The sequence below is a fragment of the Sorex araneus genome, chromosome 3 (genome assembly GCF_027595985.1).
Source record: "Sorex araneus isolate mSorAra2 chromosome 3, mSorAra2.pri, whole genome shotgun sequence".
In the NCBI taxonomy this organism is placed as follows: Eukaryota; Metazoa; Chordata; class Mammalia; order Eulipotyphla; family Soricidae; genus Sorex; species Sorex araneus.
Window position 1 is genome coordinate 119,065,989 of NC_073304.1, and position 6,656 is coordinate 119,072,644.

Below are 6,656 nucleotides of genomic sequence, written 5' to 3' on the forward strand. Positions count from 1 at the left end.
GGGTGCAGTGACCCCTAAAATGAAGCCACAAAAGGAAGGGCCTCTGTCTGGAGTTTGCACGTCCTGGAGTGGACGCGAGTTTGCTCCAGGCTCATGGTTTCCTGCCTCCTTCCAGAGAGGCACCTGTATACATCCTGCCATCTGACTTCGAGAGAGGGGGTCAGCCCCGTCTGGGTCTGCTTCCTGCCCTGTGCTGGAACAGGGTCAGGACACCCACCACCCGGAACAGCAATAAGCAGGTTGGAAATGAATGAAACTATAAGTTGAGTTGTGGGTTTTTGTGTTTTGTTGTTGTTGTTGTTGTTGTTGGGGGGCCACACCCAGCAGTGCTCAGGGCTTACTCTTGGCTCTGGACTCAGCAATCACTCCTGGTGGGGCTCAGAGGACCATATGGGGTGCTGGGAATTGAGCCTAGGTCAGTTGTGTGCAAGGCAAACACCTTAATCATTCATTGTACTCTCTGGTCCCAAATGATTTTTTAAAAATGTATATTTCTTTAATGAAAACACCTTGATTTACTGAACTATTTATAGTTGAGTTTTAGACAAACTGTAATATAGCGCCCATCCACAACAACTTCCCTCCACCAATCCCAAATGAGGTTTCAATGTGAACAGCACTTGAGGGCATTATTTGGAAGTTAGATAATGTCTTTGTGACCAAAACTATGCTGGAGGAACTTAACTGTTGTTTGTCTCGACGCCCTCGTGGTCAGACCAGCTGCGTTACAGGCGGCTTCCCTCAGAGCAGTCCCCGAGGCCCGGTGACAACTCACTATCCATCATGAAGACAACCACTGAGGGAGGCTGGGGCACCAGGCACGCGGACCGTGAAGTAACAGTGGACGCTGCAATCTTGCCATGTGACAGCCTGACCTCTGGGCTGAAGGGTCCTGGCGTGGGGAGTGGGTGGGACTTGCTAAGGGACCGGCAAGGGAAAAGAAAGAGGCGGGAAGGAGTTTTCACCCCCAAGCTTTGGGCTGGCGTGCCAGTCAGCACTTGGCTTTCAGTGTTGTTGGACCGTGGGTGCAGATGAAAGTTACAGAGTCTGAGGGGGGCCATGGGGAACTCTCACCCTAAAGTCACATCCAGACTCAATGTCTCCCCACATTTGGTCTGCCAAGAGAATCATTTATTCTCTCAATCTCTCTCTGTGTCCGTTTCTGTCTCTCTTCCTCTCCCTCCCTCTCACTCTCTATTCCAGCTTTTTAAAATTAGTGAATTTCTTATGCCAGAGGCAAAATTACTTAACAACATGGAAAGTCATCAGGTTCACTGAATGTGGGGCCACATGTGCTGACGCTGGCCCTCCACGTGTCTGAAGCATGTTCTTTCAAGGTAGGTCATGAGAGACAAGCCAAAGCAGAAACCTTCAACCCACGTCCACGCCCTGCTGGCAGCCCGGCAGAGCGGGTCCCATGGGGGAGTGTGAGGGTCACACAGTGGCACGTTCCCCACCCCCAGCCCCAGGACCCAGGTCTGGAGAGGGTCCCTCTCACCGCTGGGCTCTCTCTCGACTGCTCAGGGCTCTGCTAAATCTTTGCTTTCCCCTGTTTAGTGGGGCAGGAATTCTTTGCCTTCGTTTTTCTTCTTTCTTTGAAGTCTGGGAGTGCCTGTTGGTGCCAGAACGGTCTGGTTCATTACAATATTCATATCACACCAAGACGATTTATTGATGGCACTTTTGAAACTATAAGATGCGGTGTTGTAGGAATGGGGATGTATGCACCTTGCATGCATGAGACCCATCGCTGCAGGGAAAAATAAATGTAGTGTTATATATTAACACATACATATGGGGGCAGGAGAGATAGCACAGCAGCTAAGGGGTTTGCTTCACACATGGCCAACCCGGGTTCAATCCCCGGCATCCCGTATGATTCCTCCAAACACTGACAGGAGTGATTCCTGAGTGCAGAGCCAGGAGTGACCCCTGAGCACTGCTGGGTGTGTGGCCCAAAAGCCAAATACACACACACACACACACACACGTATTTACACAAACTCAAGTTCACATACATATGGAAATAGTCACCGAGTCACCGTACATCACAACCCTGTTGGGAAGTTGCGGATTTTTCTGTGTGCTGAGGTCTTTCGGATCACATCCCAGCAACAACGAGAACTTTTTTGCTTTGGGTCCACACTCAGCTGTGCTCAGGGTTACTCCTGGCTTTGTGCTCAGGAATCTCTCCTTGTGGGACCTGGGGGACCATACAGGGTGACAGGGATTGAACCCGGGCTGGCTTTGTGTGAGGCAAATGCCCTACCCGCTGTGCTATCGCTCCACCCCAACAATAATAAGAACTCTGAAAGATCCGGAGCTGCAGTCATAGCACAGCGGGTAGGGTGTTTGCCTTGCATGCGGCCAACCCGGGTTCAATCCCTGGCATCCCATATGATCCCCCAAACATTGCCAGGTGTAATTCCTGAGTGCAGAGCCAGAAGTAACCTCTGAGCATCGCTGGGTGTAACCCAAAAAGAAAAAAAAAAAAGAACTTGAAAGACCCACAAAGATCCTTTGCCACTTTCAAATCCCCAGTGCCCTTTTCGATTCTGCTTTGGGGCGGGGACTGGGGCTCGGGATGGGAACACCCAAAGTATGGTGGTGGGAAGGCATCATGCTGGTGGTATTGGTGTTTGGATATTAAACGTAATCAAATACTCTGAACTATTTTATAAATTAAAAATTAAAAAAATAGTACCCAGTGCCACACTGTGCCCCAACAGCCCAGCCGCTAGCTCATCGTTGGAGGAGGAGCAGATTCGTGCACTGCAGCGATGACAACACATCCAGGGAACAGAAACCAACGGTGGCCCGTGCAGCTTCCCCCGTTCGCACTTTCTCTCGTGGAGCAAAGCGTCACCGCCCCTTCTTGCTTCTCCAGGGCAGGAGAGGCAATCAGATGGCAGAGCACAGGCTAGGGGCGAGGCTCCGAGTTGGAGCCCTACTACCACCAAAACAAAAACAAGCCCAACAAAATGAAGTAAAAAATCCTTAAAATGGGGGCCTGGAGCGATAGCACAGCAGGTAGGGCGTTTGCCTTGCACGCGGTCGACCCGGGTTCGAATCCCAGCATCCCATATGGTCCCCTGAGCACCGCCAGGAGTGATTCCTGTGTGCATGAGCCAGGAGTAACCCCTGTGCATCGCTGGGTGTGACCCAAAAAGAAAAAAAAAAATCCTTAAAATGTACAAATAAGTGAAAAAACAAACAAAAAAAAAAAACACGGAGGTGCGGGGCCAGAGTGATAGCACAGCAGGGAAACACCAGGTGTGGCCCCAAAACTGATAATAACAATGATAATATAGATGAGAAATGGAAGCTGAGAGACCCGGGAACAGGGGTGTGGAGAGGCGCCCCCTCGTGGCCCTCGGGGGACCTCCCCTCTCACTTCTCCGGCTTCACAAGCCCTTTGTCCAGAGCGCACACTCCCTGTGTCCTTACAGCACCCTAAGCGCCTGGCAGGTGACTCGCACCCCACACTCAGCACCCTGCACCCAGCACCCACACGCAGCATCCTGCACTCCACACGCTGCACTCCACACCCTGCACTCAGCACCCCGCACTCAGCACCCAGCACCCTGACCCAGCACCCAGCACCTCACACCCCACACCCTGCACTCAGCAACCTGCACCCAGCACCCCTCACCCCACACCCTGCACTCCACGTCCTGCACCTGCACACAGCACCCCACACCTCGCACTCTGCACTCAGCACCCTGCTCTCTGCACCTCATACCCTGCACCCAGCACACCGCACCCACCCCCTGCACCCCCCACTTAGCACTCTGTACCTGCACCCAGCACGCCACACTCAGCACTCCTCACCCAGTGCCCAGCACCCCATCCCTGCACCCCACCCCTCTGCAACACCACTGGGGGCTCCTGGAGCTCTCGCACCTTCTCCAGACCTGCTCCTCCTTTGGGGGCAGGCCAGACCAGCTTTCCGCTCTGCTCCTGACGTCCCCGCACTGGAAGTCGGGGCTCCCACTACCCCCTCCTCTGGGGACCAGCTCTCTGCTGTGTTCCAACAGGCTGGCCAGAGCTGTGAGACATTTCATTTGTTTTTCTTTGCGGGGCAGCAGGGGGTGGGCCACATCTAGTGGTGCTTGGGATCCCCTTGGGGGTACTGATGGGGGACACTATGTGGTGTCAGGGATTAAAGAGGGGGTGGCCACACGCAGGGCAAGTAAATGCCTTAACGCCTGGGTAATCTCTGGGCCCTGAAACTTAATGTTGTTGTTTAAGCTGCCTGGTCTGTGGCCTTTGGGTACAAACCACGCCCCAAAGGGCCAAGACCACTAGGAGAAAAGCATTGGCAGGTGGGCCAGAGAGCTACCTACAGTGTGTGTGGGGGGGGCAACTGGGGTTTGATCCCAGCATCCCACACGGTCCCTGCGCACCACCAGGAGTGATCCCTGAGCAGAGCCGGGCGTCAGCCTGAGCACCACCAAGTGTGGCCCAAACAAAGAAAAGGGAAAAGGAAAGTTTCAGAAGACCCACAGGTAACGTCTCCGGCAAAAGGAGGCAAGTCAGCAGCGGGAGCCACGTGACGGGTGGGCGGCGGCAGAGGGCGACTCTGAGAACATTAACCCCAGGTCCCCCCCCCCCCTCCCCCCGGCTGCGCAGACGCCGACAGCAGCTGCAGCGGGCAAGTCATTCTGCAAAATCCAATTTGCATGTGGGTGTGAGGGGGTGTTCTGAATGCCGGGGCCACAGAGCCCCGTAAACATGCTCCACTTCCCCTATAAGCCTCTGAAACTAATAGACTGAGACTCTTTCATAACAGAGTCCACCTGGGGCTCAGAAAGTAGAAGTCAAGGGTACAAAGGCCCACGAGGGACCAAAAGAATTTTTTTAGAAAAAGAGGCCCAGGGCGTGAGAGCGACAACTCAAAGTTCCAACGCTCCCGCTTTGCACAAGGAGGATCGAGTTGCACCCTTGGAATGGAGTGGTTCCCCCAGACACTGAAGGGACCAGCCCCGAGCCAGGGCTACTCCTGGGTCTACGCTGAGCAGTGACACCGCCCCGCCCCCCCTTAGCGGGGCTCAGGGGACCGTGTGTGGTGCTGGAGATCAATCCACACTTGCAGCAAGACGCATGCCAGATGCAAAGCAGATGCATGCAAGGCTTTACTTTCCGTACCACCTTAGCAGCCCCAAGGATAAAGGGAGTGTCCCCTCCTCCAAACTCCAGTCTAGCTGGAGAGATGGGTCCGATGACTGAAAGACCACACAAAGCATTGAGCGCTGCAGTGTGAGATTTTATTGGCACAAGTCAAACAAGAATGGAGTTTAGAAAGCTGACCGGTTCGGGCCGTCCCTGCTAGTAGGAGAGTGATGCCTCCCCTTGTTTCCGGGGTCCTTTTATGCTCCAAGAGTGCAAGGGGCTGCACTGACCACCTCGTACCACTCCTTGGTGACTTTCCCTTTAATTGGCTCGGTGGTTATCTCTACTGGCTTCATGCAGGGGTAATTCTGCCTCTTAGGCTGATCCCCAAAAATGGGTGGGAGTTGTTCTGCCTTTTCAGCAGATTCCCATAAGTGGGTGTTAATCTGGTTCAGTTGACAGCTAGCTACTGGCAAAAGCTGTGCTCTTCCAAAATGGCTCTGCTGATGCTAAGCAAGGCTAAGTACTGTAGGAGGGGGGAGGCTTCTCAGTGATCTCTGAGCACAGAGCCAGCAGTGAGCACTGCCAGGTGAGCCTCCCAAACAAAACTAAACAACAACAAAAAGATAATTTCTTTTTTTTTTTTTTGCTTTTTGAGTCACACCTGGCAATGTACAGGGGTTACTTCCTGGCTTTGCACTCAGGAATTACTCCTGGCAGTGCTCAGGGGACCATATGGGATGCTGGGAATCAAACCCAGGTCAGTCTCGAGCAAGGCAAACGCCCTACCCGCTGAACTATCACTCCAGCCCCGAAAAAATAAATTATTTTTCTAGTTCCCCTCATCCAACTGCCCTGAGGCGCATTTATTTCCCTTTTTTTTTCTTTTTTTGGCTGGGGTGCGCAGGGCGGGAGGAGGCCTGGTACCATTCAGGGAGTACTCCTGACCCAGTGCCCAGGGTCCATTCCCAGGGGTACTCGGGGGATCGGGCAGTGCTGGCGACTGGCCCGGGCTCTACACGCAAAACGCAAAGCCTACACTCAGGCCACTGTGTCGAGCCAATGCCAGGACTTCTCTCTGTCACGGGGTCTTGATCAGAAACTGGGTCAACGGGTCAGCCCTGAGCCGTCCCTGGCCAGGGCCAGCCTGTGGGCTCCCGGGAAGCTGTCCAAGGAAGGAAGCTGGGCGCACTTCCCTGTGAGCAGAGCAGCTGCAGAGCTAGGGAGAAACGCGGGCTCCAGGGACCCCCGCCCGGTCCCCGCCACTGGACACTGCCCGGGCCCAGTCTGGCCTCGGCACAGCCCCTCGCCACAGAGGGAGGCAGTGCCAGGCTTGCAGCGCCAACGCCCCTGGGGCAGGCGCTAATGCGCCCAGATCCCTTTGCTGGGAACTGCAGGCGGGCTGGAGGGGGAGCAGAGCAGTGCTCCTGGCTGCAGTGAGATCTCACAGACCCTGAGCCCGGCTTCCTCAGCAGCCTCCGCCTGGCGGCAGGATGAGCTGGCTGGACGCTGCCCCTGACTCCGGTCACACTCCCCGGCCCTCG